The sequence below is a fragment of the Dipteris shenzhenensis genome, chromosome 21 (genome assembly GCF_047967505.1).
Source record: "Dipteris shenzhenensis isolate YYH24624 ecotype China chromosome 21, Dip_SZ_1.0, whole genome shotgun sequence".
NCBI classification, from domain to species: Eukaryota; Viridiplantae; Streptophyta; class Polypodiopsida; order Gleicheniales; family Dipteridaceae; genus Dipteris; species Dipteris shenzhenensis.
Genome location: NC_141616.1, coordinates 33559578 through 33578654, shown reverse-complemented (window position 1 = coordinate 33578654; position 19077 = coordinate 33559578). Strand labels below are relative to the sequence as shown.

Genomic DNA, 19077 nt, shown 5'->3' with positions numbered 1-19077 from the left:
TGAGAGAGAGAGAGAGAGATTAGTGCATGTGCGTGTGCATCATGAGGGACACAATCAAAGGAAGAGAGAGAGAGAGAGAGAGAGAGAGAGAGAGAGAGCATTTGTGTGTGTGCAAGAAGGGCGGTGGGTGTTGTGCGAATGCTTTGCCTCTCTTCTAACTGAATAGTTCAGTAAAACTGAGCATAGAGCCAAGCCAAGTGGTGCCTATGCTGGAGGATTTTGAAACATGAAATTCTATTGCTAGAAATTACAAACATTTTAAAATCTCACTTTGAGACCCAGCGGAGCGGGTCTTTAACCCGTCGTAGACGGGTCATGCTACTCGTGGTACAAAAGGAAGGACAGACAAGCAACCTAGAAGCACACATCCACCCTCCTACCCTCTTAGTCTGCAACTCGGTGCTCCCATATACCAGCTCTTAATGGCCAACTCCAGCAGCATCGCCTTCATCCTCGGGCTAACCCTCGCCCTTTCAACGCTCCTCAGCCCGCCGCATCAGCTCTTGGCCGCTGCCAAGAATCACCACAAACTCCATTCCCTGGAGTTCTATATGTACATCGCCGTGCAGAATAATACATCTCAACAACCCCGCCCCCTTCACTGCCATCCAGTCCGCCCAACCAGTTCAGGCCCAGAATTATTCCTTTGGCATCATCCATACCTTCGATAACCCCCTCACCTCCAACGCTTCTCTCAACTCCACGCAGGTGGGCCGCGTTCAGGGATACTATGGCGACGTTGGCAAGGATATCCTGACTCTCTTCCTCGTACAGACCTTCACCATCGCCACCCCAAACTATAATGGCTCCTTAAGTCTGGTGGGCGTAGATGTCGCTACGGATGCTGTCAAGTATGCTCCGATTGTGGGTGGCACCGGTGACTTCGCGTACGCCCGCGGAGTCGCGAAACAAACGCTCGTCTCCACTGCGACTGTCGACAACCAAACTGTCTCATGGTTCTACTACTTGATTGAATATAAGTTCTAAGCCTCCCTATTGCAGGTTTTAACATTGTCCTCTGAGGCCACTGCAATACGATCCGGCAGAGGGTATTCGAGTTTATCTGGGCTCTAACTTCTACGTTGATCTCAGCACGGGATCCTGGAACGGCATTGTACCCATCTTCTCTCCTAAATATTGTATCACGTCAAGCATAGTAAAGCCTCTCTTGCCGTCGCCTTTTTCTTTTTGTAAAAAACGTGAGCATGACTAGTGCTTGAACGCATTGCCCAAAGCATATATTGTCAAAATAGATTTAATAGACAATGGGATGGCAACTACGCATTCTCTCCCAATACTGAAGGTGTTCTTTGCGCCTCCATGGGACCTAAATGTATGCTTATCAAGCCTATGGCAAGATACACGAGTAATGGGTTTAGAACGAGTAATGTATGCTTATCAAGCCTATGGCAAGATACACGAGTAATGGGTTTAGAACGATGCACAAGGCAATATAGATTGAGAACAAAAGTAAAATACTATAGCCGGTATATGCTTTGAAAGAATTGTAATTCGAGGGAACGGTCTATAATTAATTGTGTAACCATGCGTACAGTCATTCCTCCTCGATTACTATGCTCCGTATGTATTCCTTATGTATCTATCCACCTCATTAAATGATTCCCTTTCTTTACATTGTCTGTGAATTTTTTGTATAGCGATGTTGAAGTGTGATACTCTTAGTTTGTTGTCACTACACATGCTACTGGTGAAATTTCTTTCCTTTTTTATACGTTAATAGTGACTTGATAAGGCATAACAGTGTTTTCAAGGATAGCACCAAGTGGCCTCTAAATGATTTACTATGGCAAGGTAATCTGTAAAATATGCTTATTGTGAACCAAGTTTTAGATTGGATAATCCACAGGATACAAATTCCTCAATACGCAGAAGCTTTACATCTAAATGTAATAAATGGGTTGGGCTTTCTTGCTTTGATTGATATGGAAACTCTGACCTTGACATAAGAACTTGGTGTGCATAGTGCAGTTTATCGGTTAAAACTCACTCGAGGTCTAATGAGACAATTCTTGGGCTAGGTGCGACCCGTTGCCCTCCTCAAGAATTGACATGTGAGATGGTCAGCTGTAATGCCATAATAGTGTCATGGAAACCCGCCTTATCAATAGGATACCCTCCATTACCCAAATATATAGTGAAGTGTTGTGTCACTGGATCCTCTTGATGTGTATCATTGGTTAATGTTACAAATAAATCTCTTTTGTAGATAATATCAGGTTACATATGCCGAGTTGTACTCTTATAGAATTCAGGCATGGGTTTGCCATGGGCCTTCAGAATGGGTGTTTTCGCATGGCAACAAGGCTTTGTTTTCATATCAATGTCAGTCAATAGATTCTAAATCATTTAGGAAAGAACCAACCCTCAGGCAGATAGGCCATATTTTTTTATTATAGAATTCATGCATTAGGTGTCCATGGACCTTCAGAATGGGTGTTGTTGATGGATACAGGGCTTCATATAGTCAGTTTTCATATCAATGTCACTAAGTGGATCCTGCACCATCTGGGAAAGAACCAACCCTTAGGCAGACAAAGGAAGAGATGTCATCCCCATTCACACCTAATGAATGTTCTAACATTTGTTATCCTTAGACTCTAGAGTTGGCATTTTTGATAGGGAGATTATTTCAATGATACCATGGTTTTGGTTTTATTTTTTAAATTGTTGACTTGTTATATTTGGCCTCCTATCTAGGAGCAGATTTTTGTTTAGTTTTATGGTAGCTAACTCCTTTATCTTTAGAGTTAAAGTTATTTTTTGCATTCATCTTAAGCTTGTTGAGGCTCAGATAAGCCAATATGCCTAGCTAAAAAGATTCGCTCATGCATTTTATTTTATCTTATGCCTCCTTGAATTGTCTTCTTGTAAAGAAGTGCCCCTATGTATGTGGCTCTCAAAAACATATTCTTGGCAGAGTAGCAGGTATGGTAATGCCAAAAGAATTACTGCAGCAGATTGGAACATTCATGAGACGACTTTCTTTTTCATACTCAGCTTAGACTTCATATGCAAGTTTATGTTATTGTCGATAGTGATAAAAGACTTGTCTAATTATTCCAGATTACATTGAAAGGAAATGTTTGTGTTGTTACTGTAGAATGTTAACAAATTTTAGAAAATGAAATTTGCAATATAAGCTACAAACCAAACATCAGCTACATCCTCTACATATGTGAGGATGCAGTTCCCAAAAGGTGTCTAGATCTCAAATGTGAGACCACTCCCAGATATATCTAAATGGAGCTACAAAAAATTATCAAGAGCACTCTTATAAGAATCAATGGTACAAATTGACTACCAATATAGTCATTTGTTATCAATCTGCCAAGCATCAATTCTATGCACATACTGATACCCATCAATTCAACACCCATCAATCAATTTCCTACGTGATTCCACTTGCTACTATAAAGGTCAAAGGAGCCGAGATCAAAGGGTGAGAATTGTGAAATGAAAGTTTGAGATACACCTTAGATCATGCTTTGAAGGTCACAGGAGTTGAGATCGAAAGTTTAATGTTAGAATTATAAAATGGTTGATGTCTTCTCATCTATAAACAAATTGTGCATTGTGATGTGTGATCAATAATGACGTGTATCCAAAATTTTTAGGCCCAACATGATTAGCTACTACACACTATTCAAAATTTTTGGAATTGTGTAAAGTCCAATTTGAGAAATGGACTAAATAACTGTCCAAAAATTTTGAATATACTAGTAATGTTGTTTTTTGAACTAGATTTGACAACTCAAAACAAAATATTTGTTGATTAAGTACATACTTCTTATGATGCATATCTTACTAAGGATAGATAGTATACTCTCTACTGCTTAATATGATCATGAAAATCTTGCTATTCAAGTATTTGCAAGTACATTGAGCTACAATTACCTAAGAACATCAATACATCACCAATTCTCTTTGAAAGGTGGTGTACATGTATTGGCCTTCATTCAAAAACTTTTCAATGTTTATCTAAGAACATCAATGCATCACTAATTCTCTTTGAAAGGTGGTGTACATATTGACCTATGTTTATGTACTAAGAACATTAATGCATACCCAAATCTCTTACAAAGATGGTCTACATAAACATCTTCATAACTTCTCATATGAATTGAGCTACTATCACCTAAGAACATTAATAGATGACCAATTCTCTTAGAAAGGTGGTGTAAATAAACACCTTTATGTATAAGTGGTGTGCACACACACCTTTATGACCATTTCTTTTAGAAAGGTGGCGTACATAAACCCCTTAGAAAGGTAGTGTACATAAATCCTTTTATGTGTAAGTGGTGTACATATACACCTCACTTGGTATTAAAAGACACCCTTAACTATAAAAATACATTGACATAAAGTTTAAAATACACTATTAAGTATAAAATGGACCTCATAAACAATCTTTATACATAATAATGAGAGTAAAGAAATAAAAAAAGTAGTTAACGTTTTATTAGATGTTTGCTTTACATAGAAGTTCAAAACTTGTGATTACAAAGCTGTCAGCCATCATGTTCCTCAGTACCAATGCCCTCAATGCCAGGCCCTTGACTACCAGGGTCCTGACTAATAGGCTGCTCTAAGACAGTACCAATGTCCTCAATGTGCCCTTGACTACTAGTGTCCTGACTAATAGGCTACTCTAAGACTAGAGTCTCAGTAGCAAGGTCCTGGCTATAGTATCATCATGGCTAGTAGTCTGCTCTTCAGTGCCAAGCACCTGACTAGTAGGCTGCTCTAGAGTCTCATGACCAAGTTCTTGGTGAGTAGGGTCCTAGCTACTAGGGTCCTAACTAGTAGGCTGCTCTGGAGTCTCTAAGGTCATGGTTGAAGAACTAGCTATGTCTCCTGGTAACTCCTCCTGGTCATGCTTTGCCTCGTCCATACCTTCTTTGGGTAAGGCTTCCTTGCTTGATCTACGTGCATGTCCTTCGCCCAAGATCAAGGGTGCCTTCCTCACTTTTAACTTCATGGGAAGTGCTTCCACCTCTTTAGCCTTACCTTTTCCTATGACATGCTGTACTACTACTTCTTGCTGCCGTCGGCCTTCCCGTATGATGAGTGGGACCTCCTTGACTCTATTTGACAATTAATTAGCCTTATTCTTTGTGTGGGTTTCTTCTCGATGTAAGTCATCGGATGCAGAGCTTTCATCCTCATCATCACTTGAGCTAGAATCATCACCCTTAGACTCACTACCCTCTTCTTTGACATTCCTCTTCAAAGAAGGTAGTGCAACTGTAATATGTGTCAAAGAACTCAATCTGATGGGGGGTATCAATGACATTTACATTTCTACCTTAGTGTAGCAATTTCTCAGCAGCAAAACCCATTCGATACAATGCTACTTCCCACCCATCATTCAGTAAATTCTTTGTCATCTCTACTAACATCGGCTTTTTGTAATCCACATTGCTGCATCAAGCTTAACCTTATTGTCCTCAAAGTAATGAAGCTCGAGAGTCCTTAAAGGAATTTTGATTAGATTGCCAGCACCCCTGGATAAGAAGCACATCAAGAAAGGCTGCAAGACTTGAATGGCAGTGCCTTCGAAGATAGTCATATGATTGCGTAGGACTATACCATGGTATACTTTTGAAAGTAAATACCCAAATGCAGATGTCAAATTCGTATACAAGGCATCCCTTTGTGATTCTATCACAAATAGGACTTTCTCCTCTCTTCTCTTTTTCAGTATCTCATCTTCTTTCATCTTTTCAAAATCATACAGCACAACGAATAACCAAGAGAGGGATACAACATAATCTCTTCATAGAGCATAACAAATATCCAAGAGGGGTTACAACATAATCACTTCTTATAGCATAACAATTATCCAAGAGAGGGCTCCCTCTCATATACTAGAAACTGTAATTACATTCTTCAAATCGGAGTACTCTATAATACTATGGTCTTCTCCTTGGGGGGTTCACCTCACAAAATTTTAGTGTACAAGGTGCATTAAAAAACAAGGGTATTTTAATTCAACTTTTCAAAAAAATCTATGAGATTACAATAATAGGAGGAAATTTTCAATTCCAGTTTAGGAAAAAATCACTTAGCTCATAAGTAAAGAGGGGTGTTTTTATTTGGGGGAAAGTTTTACTTGAGGGGGTTTTTAAATACCCCTTGAATGCATGTGATACACAGGGTTTCTTAGTAGTGCACCCCCTGAGGTCTTGTCATCTTTTGGACTTCAATGAAGTGCTACCCTCTCCTTTGTCATCTTTATTCTTCTTCTTGTCCTTACTTCTTTCGTCTTATGCTCATTACTCCAAGGAGCTTGCTTGGGCATGTGGCCTTCCTCTTGGATGTAACTCAACATACACTCAATGAAATCCTCCAGGATTTTACGATCTGTCTTGACCTGGTCGGAATAATCCTCGCTCGTGACATGTGTGGAGGGACACAGATGCACCCTAGGGAGCGATGGTACATCTACCTCCCCATCCTTTATATCGTAATATTGGTGGTATAGCTTCTCCAAGTATGCTACTAGAGCTTCTTTGCTAGGGGCCATTGGGAGTAGCAGAGAGAGAGAGAGAGAGAGATGAGAAGGGAGCGACGAGAGAGCGACGAGGAGTAGTAGAGTGGAAGGAGTCAAAGGAGGGGAACAATGAGAAGGGAACGACAAGAGAGCGATAAGAAGGGAACGAGCAATAGACTAGAAGGGAATGGCCAGAGATATAGCAGGGGAGTGGTGTGAGACAAAGAAGAGAGGAGGGGAGACTTTAAAGATTGAGGGAGGATGAAGCGGAGAAGGGAAAGCAAATGAATCAAACGTACAAAAGTTGAGGAGCATAAAGCAGACAGGGCGATAGGGGACGTGATTGGCGTACATTGTGGAATAAAGGAGAGTGGATGCAATAAAGTTTCCTAGAATTATCTTTTAGGAATATATTGGCTTGTCCCCTTAATTTTTTGTATAGAAGTGAATGTGAACGTAGCTTGTTTGTACTCTGAATTCTTTTATAGATCTTGAATGAGTTCCCTAATATGATTTGTAATGTGTTTTATATGCCCGTGTTTGGTTGTTTTTTTCAAATAGATTATAAATGGAACGCCATCCTCCCCAACAGTCTTCCATAAACCCCAACCCATTTGGCACATGGATACTCTGCTACCACATGTAGCGGAAAAAATTGTGCATGATGCAGATTGGATAAGGTTTAATGTCGAAGTGCAAGCAGTGGGTGGGGTCGAGACTGATCATCACGAGAGCAACATTACCTGAGGGTTGCGCAAACCAATCTAGAGGATCTTCACAAGCTTTGAAGAGACCACTTTGAGCTTGAAATTAACAAGGAGGAGACTGTCAAAGACATCATAAACTGTGTAGACATCTTCTTGGACCATGGGTACATCGTCCAAGAAGAGTTTCAATATATATTAGAACATGTGCAAGATGAGGTTCCAAGTGACCCATCTAGCCATGAGGAGGAGGACAGTATGAGTGATTGTAATGCAGAGCTGTAGACATCCTCCCCTCTTTAGCATATTCATGAGAACGTCTCTTTTAGAGACAAATTTTGTTTAGGAATACTATTTTTGCAAGAATTTTTGTATATGAACACTCTTTTGGAGATAAATTTTGTACTCATTGAACACTCTTTTGGACCCAAGTTTTGTATATAAATACTCTTTTGGATACATATGGAAATGCATTTTATGGAGATATATGATAATATACAATGAAGTTTTAAGTGAATTGTATTTTAAGTAAAGTGTAAGTATTTATTGCTTTATCCTCTTCTTACCTGCTCTTGCATCTGTGTTTGTTTTCTTGTTTGTGTTTGTGTTTGTACAATCCCCCCAAATTAGACATGTTAGCACGTCGCATGTCTGGAGAGCACAAACCCCATGATCATGGGACCCTTCGTAGGAGGAGATGTCATGAGATGTACTCTACAGAGGACTTAGATTCCACTTAGCTAACTCCTCAAGGGATTTCCCCTGTGACTACCCCTGGGTGGACTCCCCATGGGTCAACTCCTCAGGGGACTACCCCTCGAGGAACTCCTTTACTAGCATCCCATGGCTTTGTTAGGAGTCTTGATGAGTTTATCGCATCCATGAAAGATGCGGAGGCAATGAGATTCTTCTCTCTCGTGTCACAGAGGATCTCAGTTTTTCCCTCTCCTACACCCATCGGAGGTAGATCAAGGAATCAATGGCTTTACCTACTTGAAAGTCGTCTCTTATAGCCCCTTTTAAGGGATCATCACTTGGGAGTACCTATCGTAGGTCCAAAAAGACTAGTAAGGGTCGAGGCTACTGTGGTGGCACGAGATATGTAGACGAGTCTGCACACTCCCATCCCTTCAAGTCTCCCCTATATCATGAGTTGCAGTACCAGTCTGGTCCCTTGCCCTCTCCACTCACAGGCTGCAACACCCCATAGACTACTCACTCCCTCACTCCTCACTCCTTAAGCACTCTTTTCACCCCTCGCTCCACCCCTTACTCTAGCTTTGCTACTCCATCCATCGCAAATCCTTCGTACTTTGTTTTTCCCAAGGACCTATCTTACAGAGTGAATAGCTTTGGGGAGGTTATACAGGATGATGCCGGGAAGGCGGTCATAAGATACATGAGGAGGTTAGTGAGCACCCACTCTCCCAATGATATATTCAAACCTTTGGACCAACAGGATAATAAAGCCAAGGAGGCCATCATAGATGCCCTCAAGAGACAATTTCCAAATCCTAAAGCATATGAGTTTGATCAAAATGCCATGCTTACATGCATGGGGGAGCTCCTTAAGTCTCATAGATACAAATTAAGGGATGCCATTAAGGATGGCAAGCACAAGCCAGGGTGGGCAGACTTGAAGGGTTGGAAGAGAGCAAAGAAGGAATATAAGGAGAATCTAGATGCATTTGAACCTCAGTGGTGGTGGCAGAGGGCAAGGAGGATATGCCTGGAGACAATAGGTCCTTTGCACCTTGGGAGCAGTGGTAGACTTGGCAACAAGGCATGGGTGGTAAGTATATATTTATCTTCTACTAAATTCCTAATATGTTCAATCATTCAAATGCCTTGTCATTCATATCTAACTAATTGAATTTGGATCCACAAGAAACTAATCGAGGATTACAGAAGGGCGTTCAGGATTGGAGCCAAGAAATGGTTTAAGGAGAAGGAGAATGAAGGAGTCCACATCGATTGGGAAAGGGTGGCGGCATGTCATGTGAGTATACCCTATTCCTCTTTGTTAACGTATGACTATCACCATTGTCTTACAATCGATGCTCTTAGTTTTTCTAACTTATTTCATTCTTAGGGAGGCATGTTCAACCCACCCGGAGATCTGGATGGAGAGACTCAATCTAAAGAAGAATCGTCCCCCCTCACAAAAAGAGGAGGGTGAGGGATCAGGCACACACAGAGAGAATGAGGGCGAGGAGGATGACCGAGGAGGGTGCACGTGGAGAGACCAAGGGCGAGGAGGACGAGGAGGGAGAGGAGGAAGAGGAGGAGCAATAGTAGGAGAGGACATTTAGTTATTGAGTATTTCGACACTTCTGCTGTTTTGTAGTGCATTACTTCAACGGATTTGCCATTTTGGAATTTGGCACTTTTGCCATTTTGTAGCACACTAGCGCATTACTTCGGCACATTTGTAACATTTAATCATGATTTTAATGAAAAAATATATATATGTGGGATAAGATGGGACTGAAACAAGCCCATCCTACCCCACAAAAGTTTTTTAAAGCTTCTATAAAAATGTCGGTATATAATGATGCCTGTACTGACACTACAGTGTTGGTATATATTGATGACTACACTGATGCCCACATCAACACTGTTGACCATATTTTACCAATGGTGACACTAACTCCCACACTGACAGTTTCTTTGCGACATCCACACCGATGGACTTTTGGACACTTTTCACTTGTTTAAAAAGAAAATTCTTCGTATTTAGCCTAGATATCAGTGTCAGAAAGCGGCCCGTGTCTTGTAGTGTTAGATCGCTCCATACGTGCTAGTGAGGTCAAAAACACCAAATTCAGCATCCTATATCAGATATAATAAAGTAGCTCAGATATCCTCATTGAATGCAAACTTAACGGTCTTTATTTTTTTCTCCCTTTTTAAAATTTTCCCAACGTTACATTGGCCCTCGTTTGATTGGAGGAGGGCTATTTTCCTTATGGGCTAAAAGCCCCCAAAATGAGCTCTGATTTTTCTTAATACATGCCTTGTAATGAGTCTATTTTGAAGTTATATGTTTGGTTTGCTAGTGTGCTCCTTTTCCCTTCAATGCAAGTGGTGCATTGTGGCATCCTACATCTAACATGTTACATGGATCATCTACCTCTAACAAGCTACCAACTTGAACCCATCTTGTGTCCTTATAGAATTTCTTGGAAGCCAGATGGGCCTTATTAATTTTGAATGGCTGATCAAGAGAGACCCCAACCACCATGGGCACACAAAAGGACCAAATCATTAATGCATTATTTGAAATGCTAGTACAAATACTAGCCTTCTCTAGAAGCATAAATCTATCTGGCCTCCCAACATATTAATCCTCCCCTTTTCCCCAGTTAGACCAATGAAAACCTAACAACCCATTTGGATCCAAATCCATGCGATAAATTAAAACTTTGCACAACACCAACTCTTCCCAAGACTCGGGTATTGAAATTATTGATGAGTGATGTGACCTATTAGACTCTCTCTCAGTAAAATTCCAATCTCCTCCTACTAATCAATGCTTCCCTTCCATGCACGAGGCTACTAGTCGAGGCCAACATGCCACTCTCACTTGTGAAGAATTAGGAGCATAGACACTAAGGATGCAAAACCCAAACCATTATTTGTCACAAAGATAGCAAAATGGCATCCTTCTATTGTATTGCTATAACAATTGAAGTCTAGTCCAAATGATGCTTGGTGGTAGAGCATCGTAAGATGTGTTAAGTGGTTTAACTTTCCACAAACTTCCCCATGAATGGTAGGGGAGGAATCGTGATCCTAGTCCATAAATATTTGAAGTCTAGTTTACAATTGATTTACTAGTCTTTCTCTTATATCATATACATGTTGTAAAAGATGTAAGTCATTAATGGATTCAAGGTATTAAAAAGTACAAATTGATAGATTGTGTACATACATGAGGGGGTTTCAAAATCTAGCTAAAAGTTACAGGAGGGAATTTTTAAAATAGTGCTAGCATGTGTATAGGGAAATTAATAATAATATGTTCTTGCTACTAGCATGTGCTATCTCATATGTCTAAATGGTGACCCCCCCGTTCCAACCCTAGGTCAACATTGAGCCTTCTCAACCAAGTCAACAATGAGCATTGTCAACTATGTCACATGTGTACAAGATGACCTTCTAGTGTTGTAAGGCTAGGTCAACACTGAGCATTTTCAACTATTTTTCCATTCTTTCAATACCTGCCTTCTACACTCAACTTTTGGTTACATCCTACCATACACTCTCATCTAAGGAGATGAGAATACATGAACTATCATACATTCTTTTTAAAACTCTATCATACATTCTTTTTAAAACTCCTTCATGAGATAGTAAATAAAATGAAGTGAACCCTATATGTGATGACAACTTACAAGTAATGTAATGTAAAGCAATGAGGAGAAGTATGTCAATCATAATATCCAATAATATGCTAGTTTTTTATATATTTTATATTCTAGAATGGGGCATATCAAGCCTATATTAAAGTAAAACTAATTTCACCAAATGAAAGTTGAAACTTTTTACTCAATTATTTCTCTTTATTATTACAAAAATTTAGAAACTTTTTCCTCAACTATTTCTCTTGCTTATTACAAACATTCAGAAACTATTCCATATCTAAAATAAACATTTGTCATATTCATTATTATATATCTTTTTCTTGCAAGATATATCATTAAACTACCATCTCATTCCAAATATGTAAAAAAGTATGCATTTCTCATTAACATAAAATAACTTAAGTGTATGTATCATAACACATGGATATCCTACAATGAGGCCATAGGTTTACAATATCTAAGTAATTTACCCACATTAATACATGAGCTTATCGATGGCATTTTTTATAATAACCATTCTCTAATAAACCCACTAATTGAAAATAAAGCTATTTTTTCAATCAAATAGAAGGATTTATTTAAAATATTGAATCAATTAATCACAAGCTCATCATGAAGTACTTAAATTTTTTAGTTCTCTAGCTTAGTGATCATTGATATTGTATACATATGTTCTTTAGAATCTTGCAACAAGTATTGAAAATGTCTAAAATGGAAAAAACAATCAAATATTAAGACCTGACAATTCCAAAAGTTCCCTAAGTAAAATGTCTTATTCATATCCTTTTTTATGCATTTCTAGCTTCCATAAGGTACGTCAAGGTCCCTTATGGAATTTACTCATTTTTGTGTGATCTCTTGCATGGTACTTGGAAACAACTTGTGGAAATAAGCCAATAGCTCTTGTTAGATGTATTAAATTAATATCCCGCATGGAATATTTAAAGTCATAAACATGATATTTAGAGTAACTCCACATATGAGTTCAGAAGCCCATTATGGGAGTGAATCGATATGTCGCATGGTATCTTTGAATACCCAAATGGGATATTTAAAGTACCCTATAGGAATTTGGTGGTACCTTATGGAATTTGAAGTCCCCCATAAGATTTTTGTGTTCCCTTATGAGATTTGAAGTCCCTTACTAGATTTTTGTTGTCTCTTATGGGTTTATAGTCCCACATAGGGGTTTTAGGGTCTCTTATAAGATTTGATCCATAACCCACAAGGGAGTTAAAGTATCATATAAGAGTTTGAGGTCTCTTATGGGATTTGAAGTCCCACATATAGTTTTGGAGTCCCTTGTGAGATTTGATCCACGTCCCATAAGGGATTTGAAGTGCCATATAGGAGTTTCGAGGTCCTCTAAGGTATCAGATCCATGTCCCACAAGGGATTTGTAAAGTCCCATGTGCAAGTTAGCAGGTATTGAGGTTATCATTGACCTAATAAGAAATAACATTTTTTAAGAATTAATTTGGTACTAAATACCATTTAAGCATTTTTTTGGAATAAAAAACGTTTTTAAAAAAAACCTGAGAGGCTCTGATTACTCTGTGCTTGTGACCTTGCAAGCTCTAGAGCAGCCTATGAGTCAAGACCCTGGTAGTCAAGGGCCTAACATTGAAGAGCTTGAAACTCAAGAAAATGAACACTAAGAGCATTGTAATGATAGGCTTTGGATTGTGAATAAAGAAATTTACTTTTGGTCTCTCATCAATGTGCACACAATGTACATGGTTTTTTTTTTGTTTTGATGATAGTACTCTTTTTTTAAATGTTTATATTATTTGTTTATTAGTTTCATTTTATACTTAAGGGTGTATATGTACACCACCTTTCGAGCATCTTTCTAAGAAAATTGGTCATCTATTGATATTTTTAAGAAATGATAGTTTTAACTACAAAGTTCATGGAAAGTGTTTGACTATGGACTTCCAAATGAGAGATAGATTATTCATAGAAAATATTTGATTAATCTTAAAATTGTATATGGGTGATTAAACATAGTAAGTTTTCTAATAATCCTAACAAGTACCTTGTATGATTAATCTTAAAAGTGTATATCTAGTGATTAAACATAGTAAGCAGTTACCTTGTCACACTTTGGTATTGTCACACTTTGGTATTGAAAGCTATCTTAAAGATTTTTATTACCAAGCTATTCATCATTAGCAAAATATTCGTAATAGGAAGTATTTATGGAAGCTTAGCAAATACTTAGATTTTTCACTAAACTTTGGCTTCAGAATTTAGCCAAAAATACACTAGGAAGATTAATCATAGAAATTATTTGATTAATCTTAAAATACACCAGGAAGATTAATCATAGAAATTATTTGATTAATCTTAAAATTGTATATGGGTGATTAAACATAGTAAGTTTTCTAATAATTCTAGCAAGTACCTTGTATGATTAATCTTAAAAGTGTATATCTAGTGATTAAACATAGTAAGTAGTTACCCCGTCACACTTTGGTATTGAAAGTTATCTTAAAGATTTTTATTACCAAGCTATTCATCATTAGCAAAATATTCATAATAGAAAGTATTTATGGGAGCTTAGCAAATACTTAGATTTTTCACTAAACTTTGGCTTCAGAATTTAGCCAAAAAAACACCATGTTCTCATAATTTTTGGACTTTTTTAAAGTCATTTTTGAATTTGGACTTTACCCAAGTCCAAAATTTTTGAATAGTGTGTTACTTGAAGAATTGAAGATTGATTATACACCAATAGAATCACAAGCTCGATAAGAAGAAACGATAGAATCAAAGTCTCCACATGAAGCATCAACCAAATCACATCATCAAGATAAAGCACCACATCCTCCACATAAAGAATGATAGTCTCTTGTCAAGCAATTTAGATGGTTGTATTCTAAAGACATAGTATAATTGCATGGCTTTATTCTTGTAATATGTGAAAAATGTGTATACATAAGAAGCATTTGCTTATGCTTTTAAAGGATGATTCAAGGTATTTTTTAACACCACCAAGCAATACTTCAAGAAATTAGCAAGTGCCTTTTCTCCCTTTGATGTATAAGATGTTATCTTAAGTTTCACAAGTGTAGTTAAATTGTATAAGATGTTATGATTAATTTCACAATTGTCCTTTGGTGTATAAGATATGTTAAATTTGAAATTTTCTATTATTTTGTACTTTCAAAACCTTGAAAAGTTGTCTTAGCTTTAAATCCTCATTTCATGGAGAATGTGCATAAAAATGATTTGGAGAGTGCAATTTCCAAAATTACTTACAAAAATGAATTTGGAGATTCACGAGTCCAAAGTTAATGAAAGGTTTGTTTAGCAAGGATGGACCAGATAAATTGAGTTTGAAATAGGTCGGTGAAAGAGCTAGCATCCTATTATGGCTAGTCACTATCTTGGCCTAACTTAGCATCCTAGTCGATTATGAAATTCAAGGTCCAATGTTGGGGTTTGACTACAACATATTTGTAATTTGAATAGATGATTTGCTGGCTGGCTAAGTCAGCATGGCCATCTCTTATATTCCTTAAGGGGGCTATTACCAGATCTGCCACGTGCTTGAGGCTAGAGGCTTGGGAAGAGGAGGAGGGAGCCTCGCGGGAGGTCAGGGGGTGAAAGAGGGAGCCTAGAGGTTCGGGGGAGGAGGAAGGAGCCTGGAAGTTTGGGGAAGAAGATTCGGGGGAGCAGCCAAGAGGGAGCCTCACAAGAGGCTCGGGGGTGAAGGAAGGAGCCTGCAGGTTTGAGGGAGGAGGAGGAGCCATGTGTGAGAATTTGCCAAGTGGCACAATGTGAAAGAGCCATAGTCCAGCTGACAAGGGGAGGACAGGAAGAAATGGACACGTGGCATGGGGAGAAAGGGGGGAGATGGAGGGCGCTGAGGGGAGTAAATGCGCAAGATGCGACGGCTGTGGGGGTCCACATGGTGATAATCGACAGCAAAGGTGTGGGTAGAGAGGCCAGCTCTGTGACACATGTTGCCAAGCTCTCGAGAGGTGCTACAGTATGCACACGAGCAATGGGGCACGATTGGGAGTGGAGCCCATAGTCTGACAAGTCGGCAGTCTAACATGCCACACCAATCAATGGCATAGCATAGGGCGATGCATTGCAGGTGTACAGTAAGCAAGGGCGATGCGGGGGCATGCCACATGTAGGCATAGCATTCGGGTGAGAGTGTCACAGAGTGCAAGTTTCAATGTGAGGGCCATACACATCGGTGCGGGGCTATAGCCTCACATAGGATAGAGGAGCGAGAAGACGAGGGGAGAGAGAGAGAGAGAGAGAGAGAGGAAAGAGAAATATATAATACAATGTTATCTGTTATATATTGTATATAGACTATTATATTGCATATTATAACTAATACATAATATGTTTTATATTTATATATAAAATAAATATTATTATTATTATTATTATATAGATATAATACTATTATGTATTCATTATTATGTATTATATATAGATATAAATATATAAATATATAAAGAGAGAGAGAGAGAATATTTACTATATATTTTAATTTTAATATCATGTTATATATTATATTATATAAAATATAGAGTATATTATATAATATACTCTCATATATATATATATATATATATACACACACAAAGAGAGAGAGACAAAGAGAGAGAGAAAAGGCACACAGAGAGAGAAAGAGAAAGCGAACGAGAGAGTGAGAGAAAGAGAGAGAGAGAGAGAGAGAGAGAGAGAGAGAGAGAGAGAAAAGAGGGACAGAGAGAGCCACAGAGAGAGGGGAGGAGAGAGAGAGAGAGAGGGGGGGGGGCAGAGAGAGAGCGAGAGAGGAAGAGAGAGAGAGAGCAAGAGGAGAGGAGAGAGAAGAGAGCATTATATATATATATATAGAGAGAGAGAGAGAAAGAGAGAGAGAGAGGGAGGGAGAGAGAGAGAGGGGGGGAGAGAGAGGGAGAGAGAGGGGGGGAGAGAGAGAGAGAGAGGGGGGGGGGGATAGAGGGAGAGAGAGAGAGAGGAAGGAGGGGGGGAGAAAGAGAGAGAGAGAGAGGGGGAAAAGAGAAAGAGAGAGAGAGAGGTGGGGGGAGGGGAGGGGCAAGAGAGAAGAGAGAGAATGAGGGAAAAGAAGGGAAAGAGAGAGAGAGAGAGAGAGAGAGAGGGGGGGCAAGAGAGAAGAGAGAGAAAAAGAGGGTAAATAGGGGGGGGAGAGAGAGAGAGAGAGAGAGAGAGAGAGAGAGAGAGAGAGATGCCAAGATTCACCAAAGAAGTGGTTGTGTATCATGCCTTTCCTCAAGAAAAAGTAAAATCATCAACTAAACCACACACACACCATATGAATAGAGATTATAGTTGACAAAGTCGAATTGTTTTATTTTATGTTTTCCCAAATGCCTTGCAGCATGATCTACAAACACGAATTACAAATAAAGCTCATCGTGCCCCAATTCCATGTGAATGGAGAAGCGATTCACTTCATTGACACATCAGCTTATGTAAGATTTATGTAGCTGAAAAATTCAATGGATTTTCGGACCCAATACATGATGGAGAGAGAGAGAGAGAGAGAGAGAGGAGGGGCAAGAGAGAAGAGAGAGAGAAAGAGGGTATGCTGTGCAATGTTCCATTTGAGAAGTGGAAGCTTCCTCCTATTCTGTCTTGGAGGTGGAAGCTTCTGCATGAGAGGGTTGTGCATCATATATGGACATGTCTGCATCCCTCAATGAAACTAGCTTCATTGGGAGGATCTCTTCCATTGTTTGGTCTTTGGAACCTAAAGCCCCGGGATCTTTGACACTTGTGTCAACATCGAACCCACATAGGACTCCAAGTGCCTCATCCTCTCGTAGTCCAAAAAGAGCCTCTATGTCATGGTGGAGGAATACATACTCTTCTCAATCAATGATGAGGGTGGACAAGCACCATAAGTCTGCTTCTGGTTCAATGGTGGTCTCTAATGCAAATTCTTCTACTCTTGCTGGGGGCTCTTGAAGTAGGCCCAATGCTTTAGCTACTCCCATCTTCTCTTTTGCATGGTCAAGACTCTCGGGTGCTAATGATGAGGATTATTCCTCTAAATTTCCTTCTTGGAGAAGAAAGATGAATGTCATCTCCCATGAAAGGAATTTAGTGCCTGTATTTCTTGTGATCCCCGCTTCTAGGAGGTCATTCACTTCTACCATCCTAAACCCTTCCTCTATAAGATTATCACAAAAGCAGGCCAAGTGCTTCACAAACTTAGGTTCTCATCTAGGAATAGATACTTGATGTAATTTATTGGAACCCATCTCTTTGAAGAGTTGTCAAGTGTATATGCAAAATCAATTAAATTCTCTTGCATGTAGTGGATGAGATCTGTGAAGTCATCCTTGGCTCGCATATATGTGCCTAGGACATCTAGAGTCCTATCCAACACAAAAAATAGCTCTTCCTTGCCACCTACAAATGCAATTCACGAGATGAAATTATGGAATGCAGATCTAGCATTAGGAAAGAAGGGAAATCATTTTGGGGCCCTCTAAGAAATTCACTATTTACCTATTTTTGTTGCACTCAAAATATGGGAAATGCCATAAAATATGGATACTTATTGCAAAAATGTCAGTCTAATATGCAGGCTTCACATTAAATGCATATATAAGATCCTTGATTTTTTGTATAGAATTTGTGATTCTGACATCACCAATGCATCCCGAGCGGGCCAAAACCCCAAATCTACCTTGGAGACACCGAAAACCAACGCCCAGAGGCCCCAAAAAGGGCAAAAATGCCCGAAATGAGGGATTTGCACAAAAACGCGATTTGGCCAACTGGCACTGGCCGTGTTTTTGTGCAAATCATTGGGCCAGTTGGCCAAATCGTGTTTTTGTGCAAATCCCCCATTCCGGGCATTTTTGCCCTTTTTCGGGTCTTTGGGAGTGCCAGTTGGGCTAAATCGTGTTTTTGTGCAAATCCCCCATTCTGGGCATTTTTGCCCTTTTTCAGGCCTCTAGGCGTCAGTTTTCGGTGTCTCTAGGGTCAATTTGGGGTTTTGGCCTGCTTCAAACGCACTGGCAATGTCAAAATCATAAAATCCTGTGCAAAAAATCAACTTTTGAAGATCACGTATGTCAGACATAATAAAAGAAAAAGATTTTGAATATGACTTATTTCATATTTTTACATGGTTTTTGGTATTTTTCCAATGTTACATTGGCCCTCTTCTGATTGGCTGAGAGCCTATTTTTCTAAACCCTAAAAGGCCCTAAAATGAGCTCCCTTCTTTCCTAATGCCGAATCCACGGCAAAGAGCGACTGATGGAGTGAGTCAGTTTTGAGGGTGGGAGTTTCTATGGCTCTCTAAAAGTGAAAATGAGAATGTAATGTAAAAATTTATCTTACCCCTTTATATATATCAAAACCCAAAAAATTAAAACAAATCATTAAATCCCCAAATTTTTTGAAAAACATTTACCATGAGCTCAAAGGAAAAAAACATCAAAAGTAATAACACATCAATTTAATCATACATCATCTT

General features: G+C 39.1%; 1 pseudogene; it reads left to right on the top strand.

Moving 5' to 3' along the window:
- The first annotated feature begins 422 nt into the window (after positions 1-422).
- LOC147888766 (dirigent protein 22-like) lies at positions 423-987 on the top strand (annotated as a pseudogene).
- The last annotated feature ends 18090 nt before the right edge of the window (positions 988-19077 follow it).